General features: G+C 44.5%; 1 protein-coding gene across 7 annotated transcripts in view; it reads left to right on the forward strand.

Annotated features, from left to right (window-relative positions):
• Positions 1 to 18967, forward strand: part of fam163aa (family with sequence similarity 163 member Aa) — a 198071-nt gene that overhangs the window by 163825 nt on the left and 15279 nt on the right. For 6 of the 7 annotated variants that reach the window (XM_073062430.1, XM_073062428.1, XM_073062429.1 and 3 more), the window contains one exon: positions 17109 to 17209. The gene's annotated coding sequence lies outside the window, so the exon portion shown is untranslated. Of the gene's footprint in view, positions 1 to 16326; positions 16351 to 17108; positions 17210 to 18967 lie in introns of those variants that run through there. The other variant, XM_073062433.1, reaches the window with a different exon arrangement.

Consider the following 18967-nt stretch of genomic DNA (forward strand, 5'->3'; position numbering starts at 1 on the left):
CATGTGCATCAATCAATGATTAATCTCCACTCAGATGCCCAGGACAATCCTTTGACACTCATTACTTGGTGTTGCAAATAGCCCAATGGGCTGCTATTGCCCACAAAACAGTGTCACAGGGAAGAGTGCTAGATAACAACCAGCCCATGTACAAGAAGATGAACTCTTGACCTTACTATCCATCTCTTTATGACCTTGCACTTTATTGCCTGCCTGCACTGCATTTTCTCTATAGCCATAACACTATATTCTGCAAAGCTACTGCTTTGTCCTTGTACTAATGTGTTGAAATGATCAGTATGGAGGGCATGAAAAACAAAGTTTTTCATATTACCTCAATTCACATGATAATAATAAGCCATTTTACCAATGTTTAAAATGTCAGTGCATCATGCTCTACAGAACATATGTGTCATAGACACCAGCCTGGTTTCTACTAATAAAATCTTGCCCAACACATTATAAATGACTGAGTGGAAAACTCTCCTTGTCCAGTAGTAATGTCAGCCCAGACGTTCATTACACTTTCTTGATAAATTACCTCCATTAAATAGCAGACAAATGAGGAAAATAGAGTCCCATCCGCTCTGAGTTATTGTCAAATCTGGAATAGCAGTTGGAAGTATTTGGATGTTCCTGGGTTATAGCTTGAACTGTCAGAGATGATTAAGGTAAAAGAATGAGCCAAGTGGCTGATCAACTGCTCACTTCATCCCACTCTTTCTCATGATAAAATAAGCCAAAGTCAGCATGGTTTCCTTAAGGGAAAATCTTACCTGACAAATCTGTTGGAATTCTTTGAGAAATAACAGGCAGGATAGACAAAGGAGAATCACTTGATGTTGCATAGTTGGATTTTCAGAAGGCCTTTGACAAGGAGCCACACGTGAGGCTGCTTAACAAGAGCCTGGTGTTCCAGGAAAGATACAAGCATGCTTAGAGCATTGGCTGATCGGCAGGAGGCAAAGTGTGGGAAGAAAGGGGACTTTTCTGATTGGCTGCTGGTGACTTGTGGTGTTCTGCAGGGGTCACTGTTGGGACCACTTAGTTTTGCATTGTATGTCATTGATTTGGAGAACAGGACTGATGGCTTTGTGGCCAAGTTTGCATATGATACTAAGATAGGTGGAGGGACAGGGAGTGTTGTGAAAGCAGGGAGTCTCAGAAGGATTTAGACAAATCAGAAGAATGGGCAAAAAAGTGGCAGATGGAATACAGTGTTGGCAAGTGTATGGTCATGCACTTCAGTAGAAGGAATAAAAACATGGACAATTTCCTAAATGGGGAGAAAGTTCAAAAATCCAAAGGGACTTGTGAACTCTTGTGCAGGATTCCCTAAAGGTAAATTTGCAGGTTCAATTGGGGGCAAGGAAGGCAAATGCAGTGTTAGCATTCAGTTCAAGAGGACTAGAACATAACACCAAGGATGTAATGCTTGGAATATTGTGAGCAGTTTTGGTCCCCTTATTTAAGAAAGGAAATGCTGACATTGGAAAGAACGTAAGAACATAAGAGATAGGAGCAGGAGTAGGCCAATCGGCCCCTCAAGCCTGCTCCGCCATTCAACAAGATCATGGCTGATCCAATCTTAACTCTAGTTTTCACCGAATCCCACAAGGCAACAGTGCCAACCAACAGGGCAGCATGCCACCCATTTTATTTTATTATTCATCCCGCCCAAACCCATGTGATCACCCGGGGGAAAAAAAACCGAGTTGCCAATTGAGGAGAAAAAATCTGGAAAATTCCTCTCCGACCCATCCAGGCTATCGAAAACTGGTCCAGGAGATCACATGGCTGATCTAAACCTAGCCTCATGTCCACTTACCTGCTCGCTCACCGTATCCCCTAATGCCATTTTTATCCAGGAAAATGTCTATCTCCGTTTTGAATTTATTGAGTGTAGTAGCTTCCACAGCTCTCTGGGGCAGTAAATTCCACAGCCCCACTACCCTCTGAGTGAAGAAATTTCTCTGCATCTCAGTCCTGGAACGGCATCCCCTTATTTTAAGATTATGCCCCCTAGTCCTAGTTTCACCCATCATTGGGAACATTCTCCCCGCATCCACCCGATCAAGCCCCTTCACAATCTTATATGTTTCAATAAGATCGCCTCTCATTCTTCAGAACTCCAATGAGTAGAGTCCCAATCTACTCAACCTCTCATCATACATCAACCCACCCATCCCCGGAATTAACCTAGTGAACCTTCTCTGCACTGCCTCGAGAGCCAGTATGTCCTTTCTTAAATATGGACACCAGAACTGCACGCAGTTCTCCAGGTGTGGTCTCACCAATACCCGGTACAACTGTAGTAAGACCTCCCTGTTCTTATACTCCATCCCCCTAGCAATAAAAGCCAGCATTTCATTGGCCTTCTTGACCACCTGCTGCACTTGCATACTAACTTTTTGTGTTTCCTGCACCAGGACCCCCAGATCCCTTTGCACAGAAGCACTTCCCAGTTTCTCTCCATTTAGATAATAACTTGCTCTATTATTTTTCCTGCCAAAGTGCAAGACCTCACACTTGTCAGTATTATATTTCATCTGCCAAATGTCTGCCCAATCACTCAGCCTATCTATGTCCCCCTGCAGGGTTTCAATGTCCTCCGCACTCATTACACTCCCTCCCATCTTTGTGTCATCACAGTTGAGAGGGTTGAGAAGAAGTTCAGAAGAATGATTCTGGGAATGAAAGGGTTATCGTATAAGGAGTGATTGATGGCTCTGGGCCTGTACTCGCTGAAATTTAGAAGAATGATAGGGAATTTCATTGAAAGGCCAAGTTAGAGTAGATGTGGAGAGGATGTTACCTATGGTGGGGAAGTCTAGGACCAGAAGGCACAGCTTCAGTATAGAGGGATGTCCATTTAGAATGGAGATGAGGAGGAACTTCTTTAGTCAGAGGGTGGTGAATCTGTGAAATTCATTGTCACAGGCAGCTGTGCAGAACAGGTTATTGGATGTATTCAAGGCGGAGTATGATAGATTCTTGATTAGTGTTTTAAGAGGCTGGTGTTGAAGCATATCAGCTCCTGTCTGAATATGACTTGGATCCACTCCAATTCACCTACCAAAGCAACAGATCTACAGTAGATGCTATCTGGTTGGCTCTTCACACAACCCTGGAACATCTGGACAGCAAAGATGCATACGCCAAGATGGTCTTTATCGATTACAGCTCAGAATTCAAAACATCATCATTCCCTCAAATCTAATTAGTAAAGTCTAAGATCTGGGCCTCAATACCCCTTTGTGCAATTGGATCCTGGATTTCCTCAACTTTTAGACCCCAGTCAGTTCAGATTAGTGAAAACATCCCCTCTACAATCTTCATCAGCATAGGAGCACTGCAGGGATGTGTACTAAGCCCCCTATCTACCCACTATACACCTATGGCTGTGTGGCGAAGTACAGCTCCCACACCATATAGAAGTTTGCTGATGACACCACTGTTGTGGGCCATATCAAAGATAGTGATGACTCAGCATACATGAGGGAGATCAAAAACTTGGCTGAGAGTGTAATAACAACAGCCTCTCGCTTAGTGTTAATAAGACCAAGGAACTGTTTGCAAACTTCAGGAGAGGGAAACAAGAAGTCCATGAGCCAGTAATCATCAGAGGTGGAGAGGGTCAGTAACTTTAAATTCCTGGGTGTCACTATCTCAAAGGACCTGTCCTGGACCCATCATATAAATATTATTGTGAAGAAAGCATAACAGAGCCTCCGCTTCTTCAGGAATCTGCGGAGGTTTGGCATGTCATCGAAAACCTTAGCAATCTTCTATAGATGTGTGGTAGAAAGTGTGCTGACTGGCTGCATTGTGGCCTGGGATGGGAACACCCATGCCTTTATGCAGAAAATCCTCCAAAAGGTAGTGGATTCAGTCCAGTATATCACAGGTAAAATCCTCCCAACCATTCAGCACATCTACATGAAACGTTGCTGTAGAAAAGCAGCATCCATCATAAAGATGCTCACCACCCAGGAAATGCTCTTTTCTTGCTGCTGCCATCAGGTAGAAGGTACGGGTGCTTCAGGACTCGCACCAGCAGGTTCAAAAAGAGTTACTGCCCCTCAACCATCAGGCACTTGAACAAAAGGGGATAACTACACTCATTTAAGGATTCTGTTATATTGTTATTTAATGCTTGTTATTTATTGCTATTTATTTATATCTGCATCTACATAGTTTACAGTTAACAGTTCCAGATGTTTACAGTTACCGTTCTATAGATTTACTAATAATGCCTGCAGAAAAAGAATCTCAGGGTTGTATGTGGTGACATGAATGTACCCTGATAATAAATTTTACTTTGAACTTTAGTCACTCCATGAATGGTTACAGGGAGAAGTCAAGGGAATGGGTTTTAAAGGGAAATGAATCAGCCATGATGATCGGCTGAATGGCCTAAATCTGCTCCTATGTCTTATGATCACTCTGTCCTCCTATATCTCTCCCCTTTCTCACAGTATCTCACAAGCTTTCCCCCTTTCTTGCACACACAAGCACACTTGACCTGCTTTCACTTTTTCTTTCTCTCTCCGTTTCTCTCCACCTACCTCTGCCTATCATTTAAGCTCTGATTGTAACTCAGTCTAAATGCAGTAGTGCAGGGAGAAAGGTGAAGATCAGACATTATGTCAAGGCCTGGGCTAGTTAGCCCCCTGGGCCATGCTCACATAGCCAGGGTCCAAAGCAACCCCAAATTACATCTTTGGAAAGCAACTATATGGCCATTAGAATTGTCTCAATTGAAAATCAAAACAAAATGGAGGCTGGAAATCTAAAATAAAAACAAAAATGCTGTCAGCATTCGGCAGGTCAGGCAACATCTGTGGGAGAAGAAACAGATATAATGTTCCAATTTGAATGGGAATAGTTAGCAAGGCAAAGCAGTGAATTACCATCACGAGAGGAAGGAGATCTGTCCCAGGACAGGGTGGCCCTGATTTTATTGTGTGGCCAATACATATATCATAAGCATATCCCTCCCCACCATCTGCAGGAAGCACTATCTAAAGAAGGTAGCATCTATTATCAAACATCTCCACCATGTGCGCTTTGCCATCTTCTTGTAGCTTCTATTGAGCAGGGGATGCAGAAGCCTGAAGTCCCATACCACCAGGTTCAAGAACACCTGCTTCCCTTCAGTCATTCAGTGCTTGAAGCATCTAGCACAACCCTAATCACTGGAGTTTAGCCTCTGTCAGTCAAGGTCGACCATGGATGTTGCATCCAAGCTGTCCAGATGTGCAAGCCTGGGTTGTACAATATTGAGATCGGACTGTTGCCCATGCAGCAAACTCCCCTCTCCACACATCAGGTGAACCCAAAGGAATGGCAGAGACTGACACAGTTTGACACCACCAGCGCCACAGAAGTTACCAGTCAGTGTTGAGCACAACGAGGACAGACTTATAGATTCTGACTGTGAGCTTTTCCCTTGGGTTTTACTCCTGAAGTCTTCCCCACGAGTGGGTATAGTCGGAAGACAGTGGAGGTTTGAGGTCAGAGATTTTCTTCTCCTAAATGAGCTGCCAACATGGGCTGACGAGCCTCATCTGCTTGAAAACAGCATGACTACTTAACACTAAAATGGACTTTGTTTGTGGATTGTGTTCTTACTCATAAAAATTGTGTATAACTTATATTTATGATTTTCTTGTGAATCCTGCCAAAATTATACCATGTGCCTGTGATGCCGATGCAAGCAAGTTTTCCATTGCACCTGTGCAGGCATGTACTTGTGCAGATGACAATAAACTCAAGATTGGGTTTAATGTTTGACTTAGGCCTAGATGGACACCCAGAGTTCCTGGTTAGCAAAGTAGGATCTCAGCAGGCTGGTTCTCTATCTGTCGTACGTGCTAACATTTCCTTTCCCACCCACCTCAGCAATCCCCTCCATACAGCAACAGCAACTAGACCAAAAGTTTGGACACCTCACCTCAACGGCTGCTTTCTGTGTAGTGAATTCAGCCCAGCAGATTAGGGAAACATGGCCTGATCTGAACTTGATCTTAAATATGTAGTGGGGTAACTGAGAGACAGCACCTCCAGCTCTGTAGCACCCCCTCTGTACTGCACTGAGTCAGCCTGTCCAAACATCGGATACTTGACCCAACACACTTCAAACTCATTGCTGGAAGTGCTATCCACCAAGCTAAGCTTGACATCAGTGAGTATACGAATGCACTTCAGGGAGTTCTTAATGCCAGCAGATGTGGGTGAGAGATAGCCATGCATCCTACAACACAGCTTCAGAGTCCCGGAGACTCCTGACCTTGGGTGCTGTCCGTGTGGAGTTTGTATGTTCAACAGGTGGAATGGCCATGGTACATTATACCTCCGTGTAGCGAAGGGCAAAAGGATCAAAGCGGGGGGGCGGTCAGTGGCATGAGAGTGAGTAATAGAGTAATAAAGTTAGTGGATTTGCTTTGTTGAAAGCCAGTATATAGCTGACAGGCCAAATGGCCTTCTGTAACAAGTGGATCTAGCAGATTTTATCCAGATTTTAAGGTGCAATTGAACAAGACAGAATTCTGGCTGGATCAGATTTCAAACTCTTTGCTGAAAACATGAAAACAGGTGGAAAGCAGTGATTTTGTGATACAGATAGATTGAGAGGCTGGGCAAAAGCCTGCTAAATAGAGTTTAATATGGACAAGTGTGAGGTCCCAAAATACTTCAGTACAAGGGATCGAAAGACCGATTATTATGTTAATCGAGAGAGACTGCAGATGAGTGAAATTCTAAGCGATCTACAATAGGTGTTCAAGTGCACAATTCACAAAATGTTAGCAAGCAGGTGCAGCAAGTAGTTAATATGGCAGGTGATTTACTGGTCTTTTAGTGCAAAAGTGTTGGAGTTCAGAAGTAGGATTTTATTACAATTGTGCAGGGTGCAGGTGAGACCACACCTAGTGTACAGAACACCATTTGGCCATTTGGCTGACTCATGGCAGTAACTGCCTGTATGTCCCTCATCAGTCCCTTCATCAATCCTGTTCCTCTCCATAGATGTTACCCAACCTGCTGAGTTCCTCCAATGTTTTGTGTGTGTTACTCTGGATTTCCAGCATCTGCTGCGCCTCTGTTTCCACTTGCAAAATGGGCAGATCAGCAAATTGGCCAACCAATCAGAAAGCTGTCCCCCCTGGCCCATTGCCAGCTGCCTAATGAAGCCAGCCCTTAGCCGGGAGGTGAGATCTCTCGGGGTTTTGCATCAGTGGGCATCCCTTGATATTCATGACCTAATTCCACTGAGATCCTTTGCTGAAACTCAGCAACTAGCCAGTGAGTGATCTGGTCCTTCGCAAAATCCCTGGCTTAAGTTCAAATAGCATTTGACAAGGTCCCCCACGAGAGACTCATCCAGAAAGTCATGAGGCACAGGATCAGCGGAACCTTGGCTGTTTGGATAAAAAATTGGCTTACAGGAAGAAAGCAGAGGGTAGTTGTGGAAGGAAAGTATTCTGCCTGGAGGTCGGTGACTAGTGGAGTGCCGCAAGGATCTGAGCTGGGACCCCTGCTCTTTGTGATTTTTATAAATGACCTGGATGAAGAGGTGGAAGGATGGGTGAGTAAGTTTGCAGATGACACGAACTGTGGATGGAGCTGTAGGTTGTCGAAGGTTACAAGAGGATATAGACAGGATGCAGAATTGGGCAGAAAAGTGGCAGATGGAGTTCAATCCAGATAAGTGTGAGGTGATGCATTTTGGAAGGACAAACCAGAAGACTGAGTACAGGGTTAATGGTCAGTTACTTAAGAGTGTGGATGAACAGAGGGACCTTGGGGTTCAAATCCATACATCCCTCAAGGTCACTGCACAGGTTGATAGGGTAGTTAAGAATGCCTATGGGATGCAAGGCTTCATTAATAGAGGGATTGAGTTCAAGAGTAGAGAGGTCACATTGCAACTCTACAAATCTCAGGTGAGACCACACTTAGAGTATTGTGTTCAGTTCTGGTCAGCTCATTATAGGAAAGATGTGGAAACTATGGAGAGGGTGCAGAGGAGATTTACCAGGAGGTTGCCTGGATTGGAAAACAAGTCTTATGAGGCAAGGTTAGCAGAGCTAGGACTTTTCTCTTTGGAGCGTAGAAAGATGAGAGGGGACTTGATAAAGGTCTACAAGATTATGAGAGGCATAGATAGGGTGGATAGCCAGTACCTGTTTCCCAGGACACGAATAGCAAACACCAGAGGGCATATGTACAAAGTTAAGGGAGGGATGTTTAGGGGAGACATCAGGGGTAAGTTTTTTACACAGAGTGTTGTGAGTGCCTGGAATGACTTGCCAGGGATGGTGGTGGAGACTAAAACATTAGGGGTATTTAAGAGCCTCTTGGACAGGCACATGGATGAAAGAAAAATAGTGGGTTATGGGGTAGTGTGGGTCTAGTACTTTTTTTTAAGGAATATATGGATTGGCACAACATGGAGGACTGAAGGGCCTGTACTGTGCTGTAGTGTTCTGGTGTCTAGTGTCCAGGAAGGGGGATGGTGTGAATGATGGTAGAGGCCAGGCCACCAACACAGTTAGAGTTTTCTCATTCTTCCTCTAACTGCATGGGATTCCTCCAAGTGCTCCAGTTTCCTCCCACATTCCAAAGCCAATTGGTCACTGATAATCACACTTAGTGTAGCTGAGGGATGAAAGTATCAAAGGGATATTGACGGTATGTCAGAAAGAAATGGGGAATGGAGTTGGTGTGATTGCTCTGCTGAGAGCCAGCATTGGCCTGATGGGCCAAATAGCCTCTGCACTGAAGTAGGTGAATCTAGCAGTCATCCTCTGGATTTTAGGTTGCAATTGGAGATGGCATTTCTCATATAATTGTTTGTAAACAATTAAGTAAAGAGAGACACTGGCCACAGTTTTAGTTCAGTATTGCTAGTGATGTTTTGCAATTCTTGAGGTGGGAGGGGGTTAAAAATGAGGCTGTACCCCACTCCAAAATAGCACGTTATCAAGCATTCTGTGTCAACCACTGGCGAAGCAAAAAAAAAATTATCACCGGTGCAAGACAGGGCTGCTGACTTGTTATGATAAACTGTGATTGGTGTAGTGGGGGAGGGCTCTGGGGCAGTGGGCCTGTGTTCAGGAGTTCAACAGGCCCACAGCCCCACATTACTGGCAAGTCCCGGGCAGGCGTCCCATCACACAAACTGCCCCAGCATCTGACTTACAAATTGGTCCACAAGTGGGATACCACTCCCCACCATCACCCCTTGCATCTACTGAGTCATGATCATCATTTACCAAAGCCGTTGGCATTTTAGAAAGAAGTCAAATGGAATCAAAGGTGGGGGGGGGGGGGGGATGTTGCAGAACTTCATTTGCAAGTGAAAAGATGCTCTAATATTAGTCTCACATTGAGAAGGTTGTACTGCTCATTGGCTATTTTTAGCCTGTGATGCACAGCGCTTTGCGTGGCATGTCTGTCGTTGTCATAAAATCTGCAGATCTTGAGTAAAATGATATTGCACAGGACAATGAAAGGAAGAAAAACTGACCTGCAGACTCGGGTCTGTTTAATGTTCATTGTTTTGCATTTGAGTGCAGAGAAAGAAGTCTGAAAGGAGATTCAAGAAAGTATTGTTTCAAGCAGCAGAACTAAATCTTCACACCACAGAATGCTTTGCTATTATGATTTTTCCCTTTCCTTCCCTTCTGATGTACAACTGATATTTGAGGGCCAAAAATCCAAATGGAGTCAGAGTGGCCTGCGTCAAACATTGAACAAAATGAATGAAAATGCAACTGAATGAGCTCACGGGGATGGTAATTACTGTGAACAATCTGCCCTACGTTTGGCCTGCTGCATTTAGACCCACTTACTGTCCATGCCGGCTCCCAGCAATGCAGACGACAGCTGAGGCTGACTGGTCAGCTGAGGAGGCAGAGGTTGAAAACATAAGGTTTCTCAGGCTCAGAAGGTTTATGACTGCAGTTTAGGGTCAGTGTTCAATTTGCGCACAATCTAAGCAAGAATATTCAGAGGGAAGTCACTGACTTCAAGAAGTGGAATGCACACATGCTCCTGTTTACATCAGTGGTTCTGAGGTTAAGGCAGTTCAGGGTTCAAAGTTCCCAGGTGTGAATATCACCAATAGCCAGTCCTGATCCAACTATAGGGAGAGCATGACCAAGAAAGAGGACAAGCACCTTTGCTTCCTCAGGAGATTAAAGAAAATCAGTCTGTCCCCACTGACCCTCACCATGTTTATAGATGTATCACAGCTTGGTACAGGAACTGCTCAGCTGTAACACAAGAAATTGCAGAGTCATGAATATAGCTCATAGCACATCACAGAAACCAGAATTGCGTCAGAAAAGCAACCAAAATAATCAATTACTTCTATACCTCCCCCACCCCCACTCATGTTACGGTATGGCACAGCAGGGTGGTGTAGTAATCTAATGGTTAGCACAATGCTTTACAGCACCAGAAATCAACGATTGAGATTCAAGTTCAGCTGCTGACTGTATGGGGTCTATATGTTCTCCCTATGACTGTACGGGTTTCCTCCCACATTCTGAAGATGTTTGAGTTAGTAAGGTTAGTCAGCTTTGAGTTGGTGCCAGAAGCAAGGCACCCTCAAGCACATTCTCAGACTGTGTTGGTCGTTGATGGAACAGACACATTTCACTGTAATTTTCAAAGTTTCAATGTACATGTGACAAATAAATCTAATCTATTGGGCAGAAGATACAAAAGTCCGAAACTGCGTACAACTACATTCAAGGATGGCTTCTATCCCATTGTTATAAGGTTACTGTATGATAAAATGAACCCTTGACCCACAATCTACCTCATTATGGCCTTATTCCTTTATGTCTGCCTGCACAGCACCTTCTCTGTAATTATAACACTGATCTCTGCATTCTGATAGAGCTCTTCCCTTGGTGTTACCTCAAAGTAATTACATTTTAAAGTAATCTGTATGGATGACTTACAAATCTGTTTTTCATTGTACCTTGGTGTGTGTGACAAAAATAAATCAAATGACAAATTCTGTCCATTAGCAGGGGACAGGAACAGGATTTAGTTGAACTCAGCAAAGATCACGTTGCAATGAGACTCAAGTCTTTGCATTTTCCACACAGTGGTGAAAAATGGTGATGGTAGTAGAGACTACAGCAGGAGGTCATTGTTCTTGCATCTGTGGGAGGTTTATTTTAGTATTAGAGAAAGAAAAAGATATATTGAGCTGTAGCTGAAAAATCAAAACAAAGGTGCCATTCACAAAAAGCAGTATTTGTCCCTGTGAGATTCTCAGATCGAGTCACAGTCAGAGTAATACAACACAGAAACAGGCCATTTAGCCCAACTCATCCATGCCAACTCAGGTGCCCACCTAAGCTAATCCTACTTGCCCATATCTCTCTACTTACCTTTCCTATCCAAATGTTCAGAGTTCAAAGTAAATTTATCATCAACGATTCAAGATTTAAAGCACATTTATTATCAAAGAATTTATAAATTATACACCTTGAGATTTGTCTGCCTACAGGCAGCCAGAAAGCAAAAAACCTGAACAACCCAATTTTAAAAAAAGACCAAAAACGACTGCGCAGAGAAAGAGGGGAAAGAAAAACACAAATCACGCAAACAATAGAAGCAAGCCAACACCATTCTGAACCAGGCTGAGTCCCCAGATCTGCTCCCGGAGTAGCCAGAGTAGGCCCAAGCCTTGGTCCCAGTTCATCACATCAGTGGGGCAAAAACACACAGCAGCTGGATCAGTTCACAGCCTCAGTGCTGGGGAGAAAGGAATGAACTTTTGCAGGAGAGCAGGTGAAATCAGCCCGACCCTTGCCTCCAGTCATATACGTCACCATATACAATCCATTTCTTACAGGCATACTCAATTAACGTCTCCTTGCTGTCTTTATTATGCTGGCCTCAACTTCTTTCACAGGCAGCTCATTCCATATATGCACCACCCTCTGCGTGAAGTTGCCTTTCAGATTCCTTTCAAATCTCTCCCTTCTCATCTTAAACTCATGCCCTCAAGTTTTTTGTTTCCCTTTCTTGGTTCATAATCTCCCAACTAACTAACTCAGCAGAGGGATCTCAATGGAAGAGGGTCCTAATTGATTATGCCAGTAGGACATTGAGAATATGCTCCAGGGTGGGACATGTCACCATATTTCAAACAGTGGCTGGAGACTGGGTCTGGACAAGATTTAAGATTCACTATTCAAATTCATTTATCACATGTGTGTTGGAACGTACAATGAAATGCGTTAACAAACAACACACTTGAAGGTGTGCTGGGGGCAGCTTGAAAGTGTTGCTACTCACAGGAGACCTTGCCCACGCCCAGGATTACGGCTGCACAGGTGGAAGGTCAACTGAGGAAGATCTGTACCAGCAAGACGGCTGGACCGGATGGAGTTTCCCCACGATTACTGAGGGCCTGTGCGACTGAGCTGGGAGAACCACTACAGCGCATCTTCAACATGAGCCTGGAGCAGAGAAGAGTACCCAGACAGTGGAAAACATCCTGTATTGTCCCGGTACCGAAGAAACTACAACCAAAGGAGTTGAATGACTTCAGACCTGTTGCCTTGACGTCGCACGTTATGAAGACCATGGAGCGGCTGATAATACAGAATCTGAGGCCACAAACCAGGCACGTCTAGGATCTTCTTCAGTTTGCGTATAAGGAGAAGGTGGGAGTGGAGGATGCTATCACGTATTTGCTGCACAAATCACTCTCTCACCTAGAAGGGGTCAGTTGTGCTGTGAGGATTACATTCCTTGACTTCTCTAGTGCCTTTAACACCATCCAGCCCAAGATCTTAAAGCACAAACTAACGGAGATGGGAGTAGACTCTCACATGGTGGATTGGATAGTGGACTACTTGACAGATAGACCTCAGTATGTGCGGTTGGGAGACTGTAGGTCTGACACGGTGGTCAGCAGCACAGGGGCGCCGCAGGGAACCGTACTCTCTCCGGTCCTGTTCACCCTGTACACATCAGACTTCCAATATAACTCGGAGTCCTGCCATGTGCAGAAGTTCGCTGATGACACGGCCATAGTGGGATGTGTCAGGAATGGACAGGAGGAGGAGTATAGGAAACTGATACAGGACTTTGTGATATGGTGCAACTCAAACTACCTGCGTCTCAATATCACCAAGACCAAGGAGATGGTGGTGGACTTTAGGAGATCTAGGCCTCATATGGAGCCAGTGATCATTAATGGAGAATGTGTGGAGCAGGTTAAGACCTACAAGTATCTGGGAGTACAGTTAGACGAGAAACTAGACTGGACTGCCAACACAGATGCCTTGTGCAGGAAGGCACAGAGTCGACTGTACTTCCTAAGAAGGTTGGCGTCATTCAATGTCTGTAGTGAGATGCTGAAGATGTTCTATAGGTCAGTTGTGGAGAGCGCCCTCTTCTTTGTGGTGGCGTGTTGGGGAGGAAGCATTAAGAAGAGGGATGCCTCACGTCTTAATAAGCTGGTAAGGAAGGCGGGCTCTGTTGTGGGCAAAGTACTCGAGAGTTTAACATCGGTAGCTGAGCGAAGGGCGCTGAGTAGGCTACGGTCAATTATGGATAACTCTGAACATCCTCTACATACCACCATCCAGAGACAGAGAAGCAGTTTCAGCGACAGGTTACTATCGATGCAATGCTCCTCAGACAGGATGAAGAGGTCAATACTCCCCAATGCCATTAGGCTTTACAATTCTACCGCCAGGACTTAAGAACTTTTTAAAAGCTATTATTAATGCTTTTTGAGATAGTGATTTAGATGCATATCATATTTTTTACTGAGTTAAGTATTGTATGTAATTAGTTTTGCTACAACAAGTGTATGGGACATTGGAAAAAAAGTTGAATTTCCCCATGGGGATGAATAAAGTATCTATCTATCTATCTATCTATCATTCTGGCGCAGTAGGAAAACGAGCCCCGGTCTTCCCACGCACGTATACAGTCCTCCAACCCCAGAACAGGCTGTTATCAGCCATTAGTGGACTCAGACTCTGACTGGGCCTTCATCCTCCCCAGCAGATGTGCAAAAATTCACAGACTCAGCCTCCGACCATTGGGCTTCAACCTTTGGATTTCCAATTCAAGCCTCAGGCCTCAGTCCTTGGCATCGACCCCAGGCCCGCCAGTGACCAAATGCTAGGCCTGGAACTTCAACTTGCCAATGTCAGGTCCCAAAACACTAAGCCTTGAACTCCAGTCCCCCCTTTCCACATGGAATTCCAACTCCAGAATTCGCTGATAACCTGGGGTGGGGTGGGGGGGGTGTGGTTGTGACACTGGCCTCCATCTGTGCTGGTCTGTCAGCCCTGGCCTTTGAACTTGGAGAAAAGGCTTAGATTCTGGCCTGACCTCTATTCCCCCACATTCCTGTCCCTAAACCGTATGCTGACCCCAAAATCCCCTCTCTGTCCCTGAAACCATCCCTATGAACCTAATAAACAACTAAAAACAAAGCTAAATCTCAGCTGTAACCTCCACAGAGAATGTAGGCCGGCACCATCTTGGAAAAAGTCAACAGTTTAATCACATAATTTCAATTGGAAACATGGTTGGGTATTTAGGTTTAAAATGGAACCATCTGTGTGAGTACCCACACTTAAAAACAAGAAAACCACTTCCATGTGTAGTATACACTTTCCTAGTAATTCCACCATTCAGACACAGAGCAGGATTTATAGCCTGGACTGATGTCTCCTTGAGCAGCCCAGAAATCTCACATTGTCTGTCACAAAACTCTGGGATGAAACCAGACCAAGGACAGCAATGGGGAACGGAGATCGTGGTCTTCTGATAAACAGGAAACTGCAGGAACAACACGTCAAGGTGGATCTTTTAGGGGGAAGGAATTACATTTTATTTTGAGATACAGCGTGGAATAGGCCTTTCTGACCCAGCGAGCTACGCTGCCCAGCAACCCCCCGATTTAATAATAGCCTAATCATAGGACAACTTGCAATGACCGATTAACCAACAACTGGCAGGTCTTTGTACCGGAGCACCCACATGCCCACACAAGGGATGTACAAAATTGCTTACGTGGGAAGCCAGGGCTAAAGTCTGATGCCCCAAGTGATAACAGCATCGAGCTAACCGCTACAGTACTGTGGTACCCTAGTGAATTGTCAATATACCAGTCCTCCCCCCACAGATGCTGCTTGACGCGAGTTCGCCTATTGCTCTATTTATGACATTTATTTATTTACTTAGTGATATAGTGACGAGTAGGCCCTTCCCGCTTCAAGCCATGCTACACCAGTAACCACGACAAACCTGATTAACCCTACCCTAATCACAGGGGGATGGGGGCGGAACGGGAGGGGAAGGCCAGAGAGGGGGTTAAGGAAGTGAGGGGGAGAAGAGAGAGAGTGAAGAGGAGAGGGGGAGAGGACAGGGGAGGAGGGAGAAAGGGGAAGGGAGAGGAAAGAGGGGTAGAAGAGAGGAGGAAAGGGGAGGGGAGAAAGACAGGGGAGAGGGGGGAAAGATGGAGGGGGAGAGATTGAAGGAGGGAGAGGGGAGGGGTGGTGGTAGAGGAGAGTACAGAGAGGGTTGGGGAGAGATGGGGAAGGGGTGAGGAGGGTGGAGGGGGTAGGGGGAACAAGGAGGGGGAAATGGGGAGGTGGAATGTGACGATCTGGGAAAAATGCAACACAATAAGAAAACATGGGAAAGAAGGGAGGAGTGTTCTGTATGTGGTGTTAGTTGGGTGGTGCTATGATAGTGTTTATGTAGAACAGTGTGAAAATCAGTATAGAGGATCAAAACACAGTAGATTTCACTGAGTCCTGTAAAACACCATAAGACTGTATGTAAAGTTAGTAGCTGTTCCACTGATTTCTGATTAAAATTTCACTGCAGTTGTTACAGGAGCAAACCAAACACACAAATAAATTTTAATTCAAATTATGTTTCCTATTCATTATGATTTTTGGTGCAAATACTATTAGTCATCTCTCTGAACTCAAAAGTCAACTATTTTATTCAGGACTTGCATTTCAGGACCCAGTGTTGTTGAGACATAATTGTGATACATTTTAAAAGCGCAGGAAATGTCATGTAATCAAAGTCATCAGCTGACTGGTGAGAGGCAACTGAATTGCATGTGTTCAGACCTCCAGGGACTCCAGGTCAAACACAGTTGACAGCCAGTCTGAAAAAGCGGCACATTTCTTAATTCGCAGTGTCTAATGTCCCCTTACATTGTTGCTCCAAGCATCCAATCATGCCATCAGTACTCAAACTCAAAAAAGTAACAACCTGTCACTAATAAAGCAACTTTTGCAAACCCAGGTTGTATTAAAGGACTTCACAATCTAGGTACAGAAATGTTTTCACTCTTCTGACTCAGGGTGACAACGTTTCCAGCAGAGTTAAGAACTTAGTTCCATTGAAGGCACAGCTGGACTTTATCCATATTCCCTCGATGCTCCCTGTTTACTTCTATACTTCCTCATGACATAGAAGCCAGCCACTTGGCTATTTGATTGCATGGTAGCTCATGCTGCTCCACTAATTGTTTCTGTTACCTATTCACCCCCATTCTCACCAACTCACACCCAGTGGGCGTGCATTGGGGAACAAGTCACGGCTTGAGTGTGCAGACAGGTTGCAGAAATAACCACTGGGGTCCTACACTGCAGTTTATCACGGCCAGCCCAATTATATTGATTGACCTAACACGAGCACAAAATGAGGCACATTCACCGACCGGACAGCGACCTTCAGTGGTCCGAGGATGAGCTTAACTGGGATAGGGAATCAACCTGAGCAAGACTTCACTTGCTGTTGCTAACCTCCTGTTGGGCCTCATCTTACTGACCAAATACAAATGATTGTTGTCATGTCTTTAAAGACCAAATGTCAAGTAAGGATACTGGCATGTGTACAGACAGGAACTGGTTTCTGCAACAAGCAATGCATTTCCATTATTTATTTGTCTCTCACAGATTGACCATACTGAGGGATACTCAAGCCTGAATATTTTCCTTTGGATGAATGTGTCTAAAATGCACATTGCTACATACAGGTCACAATGAAGGATGTCTCAGAACTGATCCTAAAATTTTATCTTTCAGAGACTGAAGAAAGAGGGAAAGAAAAAGAGATTTTAAAAGTCTTTCTGCAATCAAGAGCAACAACTCAAGAACTTGACAAGAAACAAAATCACTGCTCGAATGTGAGTCTTTTTGTTTACTGATATTTGAATATTGGCATCACAAACAAAGCCTTGCATCAATTCCATTCAGCCTTGCCAAGCATCACATCCCATTGTGCCCATCTCTAGTTATTCCTACCAGACATTAGATCCCATTGTGTTCACAGCTAGTTTTTCTTGCCAGGCAATAGATCACATTTTGTCCATCCCTATTTATTCCAGGCCAGGCACTGGATCCCATTGTGTCCATCCTTATTCAATCCTAGCCAGACATTAGATCCCATTCTCTCCATCCCTACCTTTCCCCGGCCAGACATTAGTTCCCATTGTTTCTATCCCTATTTAGACCATAAGACCATATGACATAGGAGCAGAATTAGGCCATCTGGCCCATCGAGTCTGCTCCGCCACTCAATCATGGCTGATCCTTCTTTTTCTCCTCCTCAACCCCAGTTTCCGGCCTTCTCCCTGTAACCTTTGATGCCATGTCCAATCAAGAGCCTATCAATCTCTGCCTTAAATACACCCAACGACCTGACCTCCACAGCTGCATGTGGCAACAAATTCCACAAATTCACCACCCTTTGGCCAAGCATTAGATCCCATTGTGCCCACCCCTATTTATCTCAGGCCAAGCATTAGATCAGAGTGCAGAACTGATGGTTAAACTTTCAATCCAAACCAGCACCAACAATAAATCTGGTAGATATAGGGGCTGGCTCAGTTTTCTCCCAGTTGTCATTTCTCAGTAGTGTTTACATCAATCTTCTTGCAGAGAGTGCCAATCTGTTTCCTCATGCTCCTGGAAGAGCTCTGATTGCAGTGGCCAGGGTATGAAGCTACTGAATGGATTCCATGCAAATAGAAGCTGCACCATCTGCTTGTGTGATGTGCTGGTTTTGACAGAGGCAAGCACAGAGATGTGCACCAGGTCTCATAAGCACCTGGTTCTGTCCCAATTCCTGCCTGAAAGTGGAAGTGGCTCCTCTATCTTCCCTGTCATCCCTTGCCATTGCCATGCAGGCTAGAGTATGCCTCAAGTGTTCATAGACTGTAGAGCTGTACAGCACACCATCAGGCCCTTCAGTGTATCATATACATACTAACTTTGTGCCCATTTACAAACTCTACTCCAGGTCTACTCAAGTACAATACCTGCCTAATAATCTCTCAACTTGAACTAGGGGACATTGCCTCAAGATTCAGGGGAGAAGATTTAGGATGGAGATGTGGAGAAACTGTTTTTTCCCAGAGAGTGATGAATCTGTGGAATTCAGCAGTCGAGGCTTCTTCACTAAATGTATTAAAAAAAACAGTTAGATAGGTTTTTACATAGTAAGGGAATTAAGGGTTATGGGGAAAAGGCAGGTAGATGGAACTGAGTTTACGGACAGATCAGCCATGATCTTATTTAATGTTGAGGCAGGCTTGATGGCCTACTCCTGCTCCTAATTCTTATATTCCTATCTTCAATTTAGTTATTATATCTAATTCCATCATGCCTTATGGTTAATTTATTATCCCTTTCAACCCCATTCTCCTGCTTTCTTCCCATAACTTTTGATGCCACTACAAATCAAGGATCAAGAACTTTTCAGTATCCACTTTAAATATACCCAATGACTTGACCTTCACAGCATCTGTAACAATGAATTTCACAAATTCACCACTGTCTGGCTAACGAAATTCCTCCTCAACTCTGTTCTAAAGAGATATCCATCCTATTCTGAGGCTGTACCTGCTGGTTTTAGACACTTCCACTATTGGAAACAACCTCTC

The sequence above is a fragment of the Hemitrygon akajei genome, chromosome 12 (assembly GCF_048418815.1).
Source record: "Hemitrygon akajei chromosome 12, sHemAka1.3, whole genome shotgun sequence".
NCBI lineage: Eukaryota > Metazoa > Chordata > Chondrichthyes > Myliobatiformes > Dasyatidae > Hemitrygon > Hemitrygon akajei.